The sequence below is a fragment of the Narcine bancroftii genome, chromosome 1 (genome assembly GCF_036971445.1).
Source record: "Narcine bancroftii isolate sNarBan1 chromosome 1, sNarBan1.hap1, whole genome shotgun sequence".
NCBI lineage: Eukaryota > Metazoa > Chordata > Chondrichthyes > Torpediniformes > Narcinidae > Narcine > Narcine bancroftii.
This window is the reverse complement of record NC_091469.1, coordinates 389,729,124-389,746,652: the sequence shown is the minus strand read 5'-3', so window position 1 is coordinate 389,746,652 and position 17,529 is coordinate 389,729,124. Positions and strand designations below refer to the sequence as shown.

Genomic DNA, 17,529 nt, shown 5'->3' with positions numbered 1-17,529 from the left:
CAGGAAGGTGCAACATACACTGTAATTTTTGAGATGATTGAAGCAGGTAATGTTGACAACACTTATTTCCTAATTTCAAAGAATCATCATCCAATGTGTGAGCTGCGATATCCCAAATTTCAATCTCTTTAATCCAACAAATCAAACTCTGTGGCTGTTAATTCATTGATAGAAAGGATATTTTCCATAGCTTCGAACTTAAGACTTTCATAATGATGAATTTTTTGCATTTATTTTATGATAGAGTTACAAAGATATATAGATATACAAATTTAAAGAGATACAAAATTAAGAGAATTTTTTTTGTGCTCACGCTTCCTTCACATCTTGTAGAATAATGAGCAAGCCATTAGCCTGGATGGATATTATGACATATTACATCATAGTCACTATGGTTACACTACAAACAATAGTTCTCTTAAAGAGACAGGGACGAAGTTAACTAAGAATCAAAAACACAAGGTTTTAACCTTTACAGGTAAGGCTACCAGCCACCATTATGTCAACTTTCTATAGGAGCACTATCGAGAGCATCCTGAGCAGCTGCATCACAGTGTGGTGTGGTTGCTACAGAGGAATAGATCATAAATCAATCCACAGGACCACAAGAGGAGCAGAGAGGATCACAAGAGTCTCCCTCCCCCCTCCCCCCTCCCCACCAATGTGATCTACTGGGATCATTGATTGAAGAGGGTGCACAAAATCATTGAGGACTCCTTCCACGCGTGCCCTACCACCCCCCCCCCCCCCCACACACACACAGCTGCTCCCATTGGGAAAGAGATGCAGGAGTATCAGAGTGAAACATGAAAGTCTGCAGATGCTGTGATTGTTTTAAGTCAGTTCTCCATCTTATTCCCTTGCTGACATGTCTGTCCATGGCCTCACGTACTGCCAGATTGAGACCACCCATAAATGGGAGGAACACCACCTCATCTTCTGACTGGCACCCTCCAACCAGATGGCATTAATATCGACTTCTCTGGCTTTCATTAAAACCACTTCCCCCTTCGCTTTCTCTATCCGTCTCTCCATTCTGTCTCCTTTCACACAAACAAGATAAATTCTTACCTCCTCCGCAATAATATCCAATTAACAGCTTTTGTTCGTCTGGATTCCTCCCCATTGTTTGAATTCTGAGATTTCCTGCTTCTGGCTCATTCTGCTTATTCCTTGAAGAAGGGCTCAGGCCTGAAACATCACCAATATATATTTCTCTCCTATAGGCACTGAAAAGACCAGCTGAGTTCCTCCAGCAATTTTGTTTTTTTTAAACTAGAGGAGTATTAGAGCCAGCACCACCACGCTGAGAAACAGCTTCTTCCCACAGGCAGTGAGAATGGTAAACGACCAAAGGAACTGCTCACACTAACCATCCGAGACACTAATTTTCACAAAACATTATTTATTTATTCATATGAATACTTGTCCTGCAGGTGTTTTGTTTGTCTGTAGGTGTGTTATATCTGGTTGTGTGTCTGTGTATATTGGACCGAGGACAGAGAATGCTGTGTCGTCGGGTTGTACTTGTACAATCAGATGGCAATAAACTTGACTTGGAAGCAATTGATAAGTTATTAATTTAACATCATCACTGAGAGTGAAGTGATTAGAACAAAATCCTTTCCAAAGACAGTACAATGTGACAAGATGTGAGATTATTGTCAACAATGGATAGAAGAATGGAAGAGCAAACTAATGGATTGATAAGATTATGAAACTGAGAAGCAAAATTATGCCATTTGGCCACTGTGTTTGCTCTTCCATTCAAATCAGGCTGGTATAGAGAGTGGATAGGAGGTTCTGTGAACAAGATTGAGGCTCCCATAATCCATAATATGGATTATGTTGCCTCCCAGGTGCCAGGGTCAGGGACGTCTTTGATTGAGTTCACAGCATTAAGAGAGGGGGAGAATGACACCTTCTGACTGTAAGAATTTGTAAGGTATGTCCAAGAAGGATTGCTGACACAGTAAGTGGGCCAGCTGACAAGAGGAGAAGCCATATTGGATCTAATTCTGGGTAATGAACATGGTCAGGTGGTGAACCTCATTGTGGGGGCACATTTTGGTAAGACTGACCACAACTCCTTACACCCCTTTTACACAGAGGATTCAAGCTGGCTATTATCTACCTTTTGAACATTTCACCGACTTGTGTGAACGTGTCAAAGGTGGACTTGGGGGAGGGGGTTGTCTGAACTTACCACGCTTTTATCCACCAAGGTAGGTAGTGTCAGCGGCTAAGCAGAGCTGTACTTCACGACCCACCTATTTTGTGTTGGGAAGTCAGCTTGCTGTGTAAAAAGACTCACCGACCCACCATTTCTTCTTTTCTGTATGGAAAGAGATAAAAACAGACAAAATGAGAAAGTACTTAATTGGGGAAGGGCTAATTATGATGGAATGAGGCAGGAACTAGCAAGAATAAATTGGAAACAGATGTTCAAGGGAGAAAGCACAGAATTTATGTGGAGGGACCACTTATGCTGGGTTTAAGATAGGTTTGTTTCACTGGGACAAGGAAAAAATGGTAGGAAAAGGGAACCATGGTTGACAAAACATGTGAAGCAGCTAGTCAAGGGAAAGAAAGAAGCATATATTAAATATGGGAAGCAGGAAACAGGAAGGGCTTATGAGAAGTATATGGTAGCCAGGAAGGAGCTTAAGAAAGAATTTAGATGTAGGATTAAGGAGAACCCCAAGGCATTCTATGCACATGTAAAGAGCAGAAGGATAATGAGAATGAAGGTGGGGCCGCTAAAGGATAAAGGAGGTAACATGTGCCTGGGAGCGGAGGAGGTTGGGAAGATCCTAAATGAATATTTTACTTCAGTATTCACAAGAGAAAAGGACCTTGATCAGGGTGAGTTTGGAATAGAATAGGCGTGAGGGGTGGACAATGTTGCGATTAAGGAAGCAAAAGTGTTGGATCTTTGTAAAAACATCAAGTTTGATGTCCCCAGGGCCAGACGCGATATATCCCAGTTTGCTGTGGGAAGTGAGGGAAGAGATAGCTGTGACAGTCAGTATGATCATTGAGTCCTCTTTGGCTGCAGAAGATTGGAGAATGTTTAAAAAAAAGGTAATAGGGAGAATCCTAGGAATTATAGACAGGTGAGTCTTGCGTCAGTGGTGTGCAAACTATTGGAGCCTCTTCCATTCAAATCAGGCTAAAACAACTATTGGATTCATTTGGAGAAGTACAATCTACTGAAGGATAGTCAGCATGGCTTTGTGAAGGGAACATTGTGCCTCACAAGCCTAATTTAGTTTTATTTTGAGAAGGTAACAAAAGAAATTGATGAGGGTGATTTACCATCAATAATCACAAAACGCTGATGTTATGAAACTATCAGACTTTTGTTAACTAAAGACTGGAACTACCATTAACCTAATTAACTGATCAAAGCAAAGAGAAAGGAGAACATGCAAGGGGCTATGGGTAGAATCAGTCTTGGTAGACGTGTCCAGCTGGCACCAGCCAATCATGACATAACAGTGGTTCACCACATTCACCCCTCCTTTTTAAGAAGACACCTGAGGGGTAATAAAAAAAAGGTGAAACAACTATACATGTTACATGTTAAGTCTATCAGGGGGTCTCCTCTGCTGCAGCAAGAAATGTGGTTAGGGCACTGCCATAGCATCCTGAGCAGCTTGTGAGGCTGGCCTGTTAACAATTTGTTGAGGTTGGGACAGGTGGGGTGTTGGCAGAGTTTGGCGCTGGTACATCGTTGGTGATAACTTTGGCCAGCGGTAAGGGGCGGCCAGCTGCAGGTTCCAGAACCCCTAAGATTGAAGTGGGAGTGGGTGTTTGTTGAAAGTCATTGGTGGTCAGGGAGGCTTCCGATGGAGCAAGGTCCCAGATAGAGAAAATATTTCGCGCCCATTGGGGAAAGCAACATAGGTGTACTGGGGGTTCGCATAGAGAAGGTGGATTATCTCAGCTAGCGAGTAAGTGTTAGATTGCCTGACATGCTTCTGGAGCAGGCCTGGTCCTGTGGAGGTAAGCCAGGTGGGGAGCACAGTCCCTGATACAGATTTCCTTGGGAAAGCAAACATTCGTTCGTTAGGAGTATTGTTGGTAGCCATACGTAAAAGTGACCTGACAGAGTGGAGCATCTCTGGGAGGACTTCTTGCCATTGCAAGAAAGGGAGACCCCATGACCTCAGTGCCAGGAGGATGGTCGTCCATACTGTGGCATTTTCCCTTTCCACTTGACCATTAACCCTTGGATTTTAGCTGGTGGTCCTGCTCGTGGCAATTTCCACAGCCAGCAAGTACTGCCGCAGCTCATCACTGATTAATGATGTCCCTTGGTCACTGTGGATGAAGATATTCCAGAGGGCCTTGATAACTGTGGCCAAGGTAATGTCCAGGCAAGGTATGGTGAAGGGGAAACGGGAGTGTTCATCAATGATTGTAAGGAAGTAGACATTTGGTTGGAGGAGGAGAGGGGTCCCTTGAAATCAATGCTGAAGGACTCGAATGGGCGGATAGCCTTGATAAGATACACTTGTCTGGCCAGTAGAATTGAAGTTTGCATTTGAAGGTTTTTAGTCATAGTCCGGACTTCCTCAATGGAATATATGGTATATCCCCAGATTTGATAAAATGGAAAAACCTAGTAATTCTGGAGTGGCCTGCAGTCTGTCCATTTGAACACTAACACGTTCCTCGAAAAAGAATGTCCAGAGGCTCGTAAAGTTTGCTGGGCCGGTAGAGTATAGACCTTATCATAGTCGGCCTGCACATAGAGGCCAGCTTAAAAGCCGAATGAGCGGCTTATGGGGGATTATGGGTAGGGTAGACAGCCATTGCTCTGCTACATATTGAGCCACTGGTGCCGACGAGTGGCCCCACAGGCCGAAGAGGCCTGGTGAGGTGTCGGAGGCCAGAGCAGCCGATGGGACAGTCACAGCCTGCCCCGGTCTCCTCTTGATGGCTTCACGACCCCTATCAACTGCCCCTGCCCTGAGGGAGTCATGAAGGAAGACGGATGAGTGTGATAGGTTGCAGGCTAATGACATCACTGCAACATCATCAGCCCCCCTCCCCCCCCCCCCACCCCAGCCAGCTGCTTAAAATAGCATTACATGCATGCTAGGCAGCGGAGAGCAGCACTCCACCATTGACACTTTCCTCAAGAGCGATTGCAGTCAGCACCTTGGAGCCAGCAGGGCACATTCATGGAGGCAATTCTCTCAACGTAAGGGAAGAGAATCTCTGCCTTTACACTTGGGCTTTTTGACTGTATGAAAGGGCATACTGTCATAATTGTAAGTGGCCAGCTTGATTCTTTACCTGAGGATCTTATCATTCTTAATTTTTCCCCTTTGTTTATTATTAAACATGAATGCTACCACTCGCTAATCTGTGAGGAGGGTGAACCATTTCCCAGTGGGATAGTGCCTCTTAGTGGCATACAGCCTCCACAATGGCCTGGGCTTCCGTCTTGATGGAGGAGTGGCGAATTTCAGGCCCTTGGAAAGCTCGTGAGAAGATGTCGATGGGTTTGCCCACTTGATTGAGTATGGCAGCCAGTACAAAGTCAGACACATTGCTCTCTTCTTGAAATGGTGTTGACTCTTCTATGGCATGCATGCTTGCCTTTGCAATGTCATCTTTGATTTTGTTGAATCCGGCTTGAGCTTCTGCTGGTAGGGGAAAGTGGTAGCATTGACCAATGGGCGAATATTGTCCGCATAGTTGGGGATTCATTGAGCATTGTATGAGAAGAACCCAAGGCATCCCTTAGGAGCTTTGATGGTATGTGGGAGGGGTAGCTCCATCACCGGATGCATGCAATCTGGGTCAAGGCCAATATCTCTGTTCTTGACCACGCAGCATTTTGCTGCCTGGAGGAACTTGCAGAGGTTCATATCATGAACCTGCATATCATGGTCACAGATAGTGACGTTATCTAGATATGGGAAGGTGGCCTATAGATGGTAGCGGTCCACCATGCACTCCATCTCCTGCTGGAAGATGGAGACCCTGTTTGTGACTCCGAAAGGGACCCGGATGAAGTGGTAGAGGCGGCATCCACTTTGAAATCCATAAACTGGCGATCCTCTGGGTGGATCTCAAGCTGGTGATATGCTGACTTCAGATGAATCATGGAGAATACCCAATATTGTGCAATCTGGTTGACTATATCGGATATGCAGGGAAGAGGGTATGCATCGAGCTGCGTATACTGGTTGATGACTACCAGCCCAGTAGTTTATGACCATCCTATTCTTATCCCCATTCTTTACCACGACCACCTGGGCCCTTCAAGGGCTATTACTGGTCTCGATGATGCCCTCGCCCAATAAGCGTGAACCTCCGCCTTAATGAATGTCCTGTCAGCCGCACAGTACCATCTATTCCAGGTGGCCACCAGCTTGCAATCAGGGGTGAGATTGGAAAACAGCAGGTGGGAGGGGGTGTTTGACCTTGAGGGTTGAGAGATCACACATTGCCTGCAGGGAATGTGCAGATGGGGGCGGTGGGGGGGGGGGGGAGAGGGTGGGGAGAGAGGGCCGTCGAAGCACACAGTGACTTTCTGAAGTTTTCACTGGAAATCCTGCCCCAATCGCAAGGGGCAGAGAGTTGTGGCATAATAAGCAGTCTGAAGCATTTGTATACTGCGCCTCCAACAGTGAGGGTCACTATGCAGGACCCCAGGATGGCTGCCATGTATGATTTGGATGGGAGTGATATTTCGTGTTTGGTGGGCCGAACTTTAAGGGACAGTCATTTTGTGGTATCGGGGTGGATAAAGCTTTCTGTACTCCCACTATTGAATAAACAGTTGATATCGCGCCCATTTACCAGGATGTCCATTATGGATCTAACGAGTTAGTGCAGGACCTCTTGGTTCAGAGTGATGGAGGCCAGTATGGATTCATTGTCTGAGTCTGATGGCCGGTCCTGCACCCAAGATAGCTGGACTCGACCCCTCATCCAAAATGGCGGCCTGCATGATTCGCACATAGCATCACTGGAGTGCAGGAAAGATGGCACCGATCACACTGCCCAGAATGGTGACTGTCCGCAAGCGGCATTACTAAATCTAGCAGATAATTTGGACTGGCAAACTTTGGTATAATGTCCCTTTTTCGGGCACCTGGAGCACATCCTTGGCAGGCAGCATTTCCTCAGATGCTGACCCTGCCCGCAAAAGTAGCATGTGGAGAGATCTCCCACAATGGTGGCCAAGGTCAGATCACTAGAGTAGTGGGAGGGTGTAGGAGACCAATCACTCATGGGGCGGGACGATGCCCCATCCCAGGATAGTGACGCCTGCGGCAGACAAGTAGTCATCTGAGTTCTGGTGGGTTACCTCCAGTCAGTAGAATCGCCATTTGAAGATCAAGAACTTTTTGCTTCAATAGCAATTGCTGTATGTACCGGAGTTGATATTGGCCACGTACACATCTCTGATGAGGTCCTCTGCATTCTGGGCAGCCGACAGTCTTACAGAATACAGAGGGCCCACAGGTATTGACACTCGACTCACCATGTCGCTGTTTTTTGCTGGTCAGGAGATGTCTGGCATAGACTTCATTAACCTTCCTGTGATACTGGGCCTTGAGGATCTCCATAGCTGCTTGGTATGAGCTGGTATCACTGATCATCGGGAGAACTTGGGGCCTAACACACAAAAGAAGTAGCCTCTGTAGTGATGGCATCCGCAGTTGCCGCCAGGAAGTTTATGAAACAGCATAGCCAAAGTTTGAACATGTTTGGGATGTCTGTCAACCAGGGGTTGATGTCAAGCTTCTCAGTTTTCAGGTACTCTTCCATGCTTTTCTTTTGAATTTTTTTGTTAGTAAAATTGATATACCATCAATAATCACAAAAGGCTAATGTCATGAAACTATCAGGCTTTTATTAATTAAAGACGGGGGCTACCATCCACCTCATTGACTGATTGAAATAAAGAGAAAGGGGAAGATGCAAAGGATTGGTCTGGGAACGAAGCAGGTCAATCTCATAACAGCCTGAATACAAGTCCACTAGCACCAAATACTGCTGAGAGCACCATTCAAGGGAGGCCTGGAACTGAATGAAGGAGGAGTGGTTCCTTTTGCTGGTGCGGTTTTGTGCTGTTATAAACGGAGCATGACTGTATTTCCTTGTTGATGTCATCTGTCATTGTAAGCCAGTAAACTATGCCTCTTGCTCTCTGTTTAGTAGCTTCTTCACCAGAACGTGATGTGCAGAACGAACAACTGGTCTCACTTTGGGATCTAGCCACATAATTTAAGGGTAGCTTTCCAAGCTAACCAGAGAAAAGGTCACTGTATTTGGCTTGAATTTGATGTGACAGATTATCTTCAGTGGGGCATAACTGGTGAACTGCACATTGAGACCAGCCCCATTTGAATGCAGGCACATAGCCCTAGTAGTGGCAGAACATTCACATGAACAATGAAAAATGGCAACGTTTCTGTCCCTTTGGGTAGCACTGCAACATAACCGTACCAACTATGTTTTTTTTTCCTATCCCATATGCAATAAGGCTCATGGATTTAATGCATGCTCTTATTTGTTCTTCACTCTTTACTCACTCAAATGCTTTTTTTAACAAGACATTATACTTGGCACCTGTGCCAACTTTCATTTTAACTGAAGTGCCATTAACTTGCACAGAGACAAAAGCTTCATCATTTTCTTGTATCTGTGCATCAGTTGAATCAACAGTCATTTGCAGAGTTCTACCATCGACATAGCATGCTTCATCTGTATCACTTTCAGCTTGGTCTGGTTCTATCTGGTGAACAGTTCTCCTCTGGTCTTCCCCTACTGTAGGACTGTTTTTTGGACTTGCAGCATTTTTTTAAAAATGATTCAAGTTGTTACAGGCATGGCACTGTTGACCAAAAGCTGGATATTTGACTCTTTTAGCTGCATGATCACCTCCAGTTAGCAATAAACTGTGTCCCAATTTTTTCTAGCTGGTTCTTCATTTTTGTCTCATACTTTTTGTTTTCTCATGAACCTATACTGGACTGCATCAACATTTGTGATGGAGTGCTATGGAGAAGCCAGTGTATTTCAGTCATCTCATGAATTTGACAGATGGATATAGCCTTAGCTAATGTCAAATCACCAGGACCCAGTGTAACACCTTTCTCAAATTGTCATTATTAATACCAGAGAACTCCAAAACTGAAGCTTTTCATTTTGATTCTTAAATCACTAACATATGAGTCAATCGTCTCACCAGCTTTCTGATTCTATGTGTTGAACTTGTGTCTTTCCATAATAATGTTGGTTTGAGGATTGCACATCTCTCTAAATTTTCTCTTGAGGCATTCAGGATCCTCTTTGGATTTCACAGAAATGAGGATTGGTCCTCTCTCGCCAAGATCTCTCACTTCTCCTGCATATACGAAAGGCCATTCACGTCCAATAGCCTCCAGTCCCACTAGATTGAGGAGAATATATGCTCAAGTTTGGGCTGGCTTGTCAAAGTGTGCCGCCACAACGAAAATATCATATCCTTGTTCAAAGATCCACCAGTTTTCGGTGATGTTACCGTCAAAGACAAGTGGGGTCGAGCCTCCCGAATCCATTTGCCATATTCACTGTTTAGTTGTGCTGTCGCGACTGGCTTAGTTGTCCTTGTTTTAAAAAAAGACAAATCCTGGATGAAAAACATTAACCTTGAAAAGTCAGGGACATCCCACTTCTGACATCAAGTTGCAAGTTTAGATAAATGAAAGCAAGTGGATTGACTTCAAACTTAGTTTATTAACTATATATATCAAGGATTCAAAGTAACAGAACCTGGCCACTGGAATGCATTAGTATAAAGAATCCCCCAGTACCCCCAATATACAGGATATGAACACAGTGACTGATCTACACCCAGCCTTTGCCTTCTATCAGTCTTTTATCCATGCCAGTACCTTTCTAGTGATACCATGGGCTCATGTCCTGTTTAACAGCCTCATTTGCAATACTTTGCCAGAGGGCTTCTGAAAATCCAAATGAGCAACATCCACTGACTCGTCTGTCCTGCTCATTACTTCCTCAAAGAATTCCAACAGATTTCCATGCTGACCTTAGCCACTTTTACCTTGTGTTGAACACTAAAACCACATCCACAATGAATTGTAGAATATAGCCAACCACTGAGGGTAGATAAAATGGCTGTTAATTTCCTGGCATTTGAGTCTCTCCCTTCTTAAAGAGAGGAGTGTCATTTGCATTTTTCCAGTCTTCTGGAACCATTCCCCACTCTAGTTGATTCCTGAAAGACCACTTCTAATATATATACAATCACTTCAGCTACCTCTTTCAGATCCCTGGGGTGTAGTCCATCCAGTCCAGGTGACATTTTCACAAAAGAGGGCAAATTCGATCATCATAACCAGCAAGTGTTTTGATAGGTTTATAAAGAGAAATAGCTTCTATCAATGCTGTTTCATACCAGATTATGTAGCTTTAAAACAGACGGAAAAAAAAACCAAAAGCAACATGAGAAATAAAATTTCAGTCACTCAATTGGAAGGAACTATTTGGAAAAATGGTGGAAGCTGATTCAATAATAACATATCAAAAGGGAATTGGAAAAAGACTTGAAAGAGTAAACTTGCAGGGCTATTGGGAGAGAACCAGGGAGTTGACTCTTTTCAAGAGCCAAAACATGCATAGTCACTAAATAGCCTCCTCTTGTGATGTGTCATTCTACGATTCTTAAGAAAGCTGAATAGAAGTTCTCATTGTGTGAGAATTTACCTTCTCTGATTCTGCCTTTAAATCCTACCAACAGCAACAATGGCAACAGTCAAGATTACAATATCCCAACAAATTAAAAATCAATCTCTGTAAATTAAGATAAATATCAGAATGCTAACATGCCAATTTGACATGAAATATTTTTTTCCTAAGTTAAATGAATCATATATTCAACAATGAGGAATTTAAGTATTTAGTTTCAGTACTGAGCTCCAACACTATTAAAGAGATCTGTTTTTCTAATCTGTAAAACATTGGAAGAGTATCCTCAAGCAACCAGGTTTCAAGGTTCAAAAAATGCTTTTAATGTGTGATATTTGAAACTGCGAACACTTATCATATGGGTTAACAAAAGCCAAAAGGGATAATAACTTAGATTCCAAGAGACCATAAAAATGTTCAAGAAATTCATTTTTTCCAACTTCCTGAATATTACATTACAGAGGGTATGACAATCTAGTGCCAACTACTGCAGTTTTTTAACTCTTATATTTGGAATAATGCATGGAATTGAACTAATATTTCTTTTAAAACAATAATGGTTCACCTCTTGTTCAATTAGCTTTATTTCTTCCTTTTTTAAAAGAATGTGATGAATTGGATGAAGAAAATACCTGTCAAAAATCATGTGTTTTGCTTTTGAAGTCAAGGACGAATTCTAAACTTACTGAATTCAAACAAAACTACATATTTAATTCAGCATGTGAATCTGGGTAGTTGATTATAACAGAGGACAACATGTGTGGCAGGGCTGTTCAACTGGATCAGTCGTATAGTTGGTTTGGTCTATGAGAACCAAACCAATTTTAGATGTCACTTTTTTAATAATTTTGGCTGATCTTTTGAGCTACAAGTTCATACCTTGTCTACCAAATTTCAAATTGGAGAAGCAATGTTTAACTACTTTAAGAATCTAATGAGTCAAGTATACTTCTTCATTAAAGCATTATAAGGGATTTTTTCTTTCCATCTTTGTGCAGAAGAAATGGTGCCTTCAGATCAGCAAGAACCTTAATGATTATGAGAGGGCATTGATAAGCTGAGTTTCCAAATATTATTTGTTTGAGGTGTTCCATGAGAGTCTAACAATCAACTGTTTCAAGTAGTTACCCCAGTTTATGCTTATTGGGCCCAAACTTCCACATCAGCTAATGGGACATCTAACACCCTCACAGATATTTATCATCAGAGATTTCCTCAATAGTAAGCACACAACAAACTGATGCCGTAGAAAGAATAGTGAGGGCAAATAATTAATGAATAGGGATGTGAATTTTGGTAATGTAGTAACAGGAAACCATGAACAAAGCCTAAAAGTAGACATGGAATATGGCAGTGATGACATCCACGTTTCAGAAACATAATTAATTCAGTTATAGTGTGCACCAATTGTTGTAATAGAAAATCATACTTACTGTTTACTAAGTTAGACGTAGGTCAAGTCCAAATGTGTTACTTAATTAAGTCTTTCTGTGAACATCATTCTGTTATAGAAACATAGTTTTACTGCTAACCAAGGTTCAGTGTAACCTTGTCAGCTGAGAAGTTAAGAGTTGTAGCAAATTCGTGATCATGTTGATCGTCTCTGACTGGTCTCCTCGTGCACACCAGTTTAGATAAATTATCCATCATTTCAAACACCAATTCTGCATTGCTTTTCCATTAACTCCTATAATTAACATGGGTGACAGGATACAGATAATTAATGTCATTTGCTATGACAAATTTTTCCCTCCAACTCAAACTAACACAATTTATCAGCTGTCATTTATCTCCAAGCAATCTGCTTTCCTTTGCTTTCCCTTGCTATGCTAGACTGACATCATGACATCTCCTCACAAGTTGTTAATTCATGGGAAAGATGACCCTATGGTCATTTGAAGGTTGGAGTGATGATAATTACATGGGGGAAATAGTAAGTAATAGAACACTCATTGCACAACATTCAGATATTAACTTTTTGTTTCCCAATTCTGGCAAATGGTCTCCTTGAAACACTTTACTTTCTTCAGATGCTGTTCGACCTTTTGAGTTTTCAGTGATTTTAATCATATCGAGTCTATGTCAAATATTATGCAAGGTAATCTAAACAAGCATGCAAAATGACCAATGAAGCTGTCAGAGATTTAGAATGACAAAAAAAAAATCAAAAATAATGATTTATGTGCTATGGAACATTTTCACTTTAGGATCATGTCAATTATCATTATCATGTAAATGCTCATGTCCAAAGTTAAAGAGCAATGTGAGGAAAAGCTAACGACTCAACCGACTTGGGATGTGAAACTCCTCCAATACCATACACGTACACATGAAATTTCAGCAGAAAATGAGCTGCTATGGCTCTGACCCAACGTCACAGTCATTGTGAATGTTTAATTTCTCAGGTGTGTCTCAATGTAGCATTACATTCCACTGTGCATTTGTCTAGATGCTCCTGCACTGAATTATTGAACACGAAAGTTTGAGTAAAAACACACAAAATTACTGGAGGAACTTAACTGGTCTTGCATTGTCCATAGGAGGTAGATATATTTCTGATATTCTGTGCCTGAACCCTTCTTCAAAGTGTAAGCAAAGAACAGGAAGCCATCTGAATAAAGACTGGGGAGTGAAAGGAAGAAGAATGGGAGGGGGAGGATTCCAGACCAACTAACAAAAGGCATTTATTGGCTATAATAAGAGGAAAAATGAGAATTGATCTTGGCTCTGTGAAAGGAGACAGAGCCAAAAAGGGAGAGAGAGAGAGAGAGAGAGAGAGAGAGAGAGAGAGAGAGAGAGAGAGAGAGAGAGAGAGAGATATGGGGAAGAAAGGAGGGTGATTTAATGGAAATGGAGAAGTTGACCTTCATGCATTCATTTGGAGGGGACACAGAAAGAAGATGATGTGCCGTTCCTCCAATTTGTTGGTGGTCTCAGTTTAGCAGTGCATGAGACCACAGACAGGCATGTTAGCAAGTGAATGGGATGGAGAATTGAAATGGGTGGCCACTGGGAGATCCATGCTATTAAAGCACACAGAGCCAAGGTACTCAACAAATCATCACCCATTCTCCACCCAGAAATAAAGGAGACCACCACGGGAACATCAGATGATTGCTGCAGATTCACGTGGAATGTTGTTTCACTTGGAAGGATATTTTGGGATCCCAAATGGTGGTGAGGGAGGTGGTGTGGGTGCAAGTGGAACATCTGCTGTGATCACAGGGGTAGATACCAAGCAGATGATTGGTGGGGACAGAGGAGTGGACAAGGGAGTCATTCAGAGAGCTGTTCTTGCAAAAGGCAGAGAGGGGAATATGTGTCTGGTGGTGGGATCACATAGTAGGTGGCAGAAATAACAGTGGAAGATACATTGGATGTGGAGGCTGGTGGGGTGGTAGGTGAGGACAAGAGCAATACTGTCCTTGTTGCATGTAGGAGCATAAGGGGCCAGGGCAGATGTGAGGGTAATGGAGGATATGCGGGCAAGGACTGAGTTGATGATGGTAAAGGGAAAGCCATGTTGTTTGAAGAAGGAGATATCTCTGATGATCTGGCATAGAAGACACGACAGACCAAGGTGAAGCAAGCCGAAGTGATAATGTTCATAAAATTGAACTAATAAAATCACATTCTGTTCTTCACTGTAGATGAGTTTCATCTATGTGCAATTTCAATTATCAAGAAAATCTTTCAGTTTCCTGGCTCTGTAGTCGATTGTCTCACAGATGGGATACACATTTTAAAATCTAGAAATTAGGTTTGGTTTAATTTGGTCTAAAATTGCTCCCTTTCAAATTTTTCACCAGGCTTTACAGATTAGCTGATGGTCTCAGGAGTTTTGTGCTTGAAGTCCATACTTCAAAAAGATTGTAAACAACTGAGGGAAGTCAAGCAAGCTTCCAAAACACACACATAGGGCATGCTGTTATTTATGTGGAAAAAGTATTAAGTAGATCTTCTTGTGCCATAAAACATCGACTGAAACAAGAATAATCTATCCAGATATGCTGCAATAGCATTTTCACCCAGCTCGTCCCTTGAAGCATTAACTATTTCACACATCATAAATGATGCCACATGGCAGAGCCCCTGTTCAGCAGCCCTCCCCCAGCTGAGAAAGAGAACTCAGAGAGAACCCGACAGGGAAGATGACCATGGCAACGGACCAACGAGAGACTTGGTGGCTGAAGAACTTACATGAAACAGTAATTAGGTCGCAGGACCCACGGATGGTTAATCTCTCTGAAGGGATTCTCTTTTGCTCCTATTTCTGTTTGGCAGATCTCTGGACTAGTGTCACCTCTGGGTGTACTTACAGGCAAACAAAAGTTGACAAATTTTGTATAAATGACATTAAAGAAACTTTGTATATTTCTTAATGGAATTACTTCAGCCATATATATTTGTATGGTAGGACTGAGTAAAACATCCCAAGACATTTCCTAGGTGGTGAAAGGCAGGAGTATCACTTTCATTCCTGTTGGCCTCCTACATTGTTCCAACATTAGGCATAGCAATCCATCTTCCCTCTGTGTATATTATTACAATCTCAGGACTCAATAATGAATTCAAAAGTTTCAGGTGTGCTATTTGTTTTACTCTTTCCAAAGATGTATTGTTTACAATTTGTTCTTTTTTTCCACTCTGGAGGCACACAGGAGATTGCAGATGACAGAATATGAAGCTAAGCACACTTTGCTGGAGAAACTCAGTCGTTCAAGTAGCATCAATGGGAGAAAAGGAGCCTTCATCAAGTCTATCTCACTTTCTGCAATGTAAAACATGTTTTTCTCAATTTTCCAGTCTAATGAAATATAATTCAACTGAGCTGTTAACTGTTTCTGCCTTCACAAACATTGTTTGACCTACTAAGTCAGGGGTGTCAAACTCAAATTCACAGAGGGCCAAAATTAAAAACTTGGACTAAGTCGAGGGCCGAACTAAATATTTATTGAAAATTTTCAACAACATCTGCATGTTTTCTCTTTTTTCAACATATGTAATGTTAAACTTTAGGATATAACTTTAGGAGGATAATGTTACAGGTCAAGAGTAGGTAGCTCAAGTTCACCCTTTGCTTAACCTGAGGGAAACATATTTGGTCCCTGTGGAGATGTAGTCAGCATTCACAGGTTGTGTCCATTTTGGCCTGCATCAGGACTCAGCATTTCTTGCTCACTCCTCAGGCTCTCGGCCTCTATTCACCCTCGACCCACCATCCCTCTACCTGACCAGTCCTTGACCCAACCTCTACTCACCCCTCATTCCACTCACTCTGCCTCTACCCACCCCATCCTATACACGCCCCTCTACTGCCTCTCCCCTCAACCTGTTCCTCCCTCTACCCGTCTCTCACCCTCTAATCACCCCTCCCCTACTCGCCCTGCCCCTCCCCTTTTACCTCTTCCCTATCCACCCCTCCTTCTACTCATCCCTCCCTCTAACTGCCCCTCGCACCACCATAACTTCCCCTGCCCATTACTCCTCACCTACACCTTCTGCCCACCCCTGCTTACCCACCCACTCAGGCCCAGCGCGCTGCCGATCAGCCTTTGCGGACAGCCACCATCTCTCTCTTCACGTGCAGGGCCGAACCAGCCGTCCCTGGGGTCCGCGCGGGTGCAAGCGCTGAAGGCCGTGGCGACCGGGAGAAGTGCGCTCGCGCTGTAGAAGGGCCGTCCAGTGCCAGTCGCGCGAGGCTCGCGCTGCCCGTGGGCCGTGCGCAGCCTGCCATGCCCGTCGCGCCGACAGGAAATCACAGGCGCTCGCCCATCTGCCGCACCGCTCGACAGGTGGGAGAAGTGACTGGTTGTGCGGGGAGCCTTCCAACTGGCTTGCCGGCTGATGACATCGACAGACTTCTCGTGTTACAATTTCTCGTGTTACAATGGGGAAGGATGTGCAATGAAGGGGGAGGATGGTGGGGGTGACATGACCAAAAAACAGCATCGGCTCTCGCTGCAGGGCGGGCCACCTCTAATACATTTTTGAAATGATCTTGCGGGCCAAATATAATTATATTGGCCCGCGGGCCAGAGTTTGACATGTGTGTACTAAGTTCTCCAACATTTTCTATTTCAGATTTTCAACATCTGGAGTTTTTCTTGTTCTGGTTTCTCAGCAGCATTGAGTACATTAGAACAGTCAAACAGTGTGTGTCCAAAGATCATTTCAGGGTCAGCTATGTCACCTTGGTGGCCAACAATCTGGTTCTCCTTTAAGCAGATGTAAATGATAGAGATGAAGTTGGTATCCAAAAATAGTTTGTATAAGGCCAGTAGACATCAAAATTAGGCTTCCATGTATTTTATTAATTGAAGTTAATCACCATCCAAAACAGTACAATTACAGACTATGGAAGTCAGGGAATTTGGAATTTTAATCACTTGGCATTTCAGCATTGACATATTTTTGCCCTAGATATTTGACAATTCATCAAGTGGAAAGATGATCTTTCCTACCTTCTGAGTTTTATTCACAGACAGCAACAAAAATAAAACTAATAATAATTACATAAAACTGAAACATCAACACTTAGTTGAGCAATTGTCTTGAATGACAAGAGTTTTGAAAACAGAAAGAGAATTTTGGAAATAGATAGGGTTGAGGGTCAGCATTCAAGCATTGAATGGTCTGCTTCTTCCTACCCCACTGAAGGTATTGGAACAGGAGGATGCCTGGTCGACCAAGGTCAACAGAATTGAGAGTAATCCCACCGTCAAAAGGACTGCAGAGTAGAAGGAAGAAGAACTTCTGTAGGATTTGGTGTGTTGTATGACAGGGTCAGAAATAAAAAGAAATTAG

The 17,529-nt window shown here is 43.0% G+C and overlaps 1 long non-coding RNA gene across 1 annotated transcript; it reads left to right on the top strand.

Annotated features, from left to right (window-relative positions):
• The first annotated feature begins 406 nt into the window (after positions 1-406).
• On the top strand, positions 407-17,501 carry LOC138753034 (uncharacterized). The gene is made up of 3 exons (XR_011351006.1): positions 407-478; positions 15,376-15,500; positions 17,383-17,501. It is a non-coding gene; the product is annotated as an uncharacterized lncRNA (long non-coding RNA).
• The last annotated feature ends 28 nt before the right edge of the window (positions 17,502-17,529 follow it).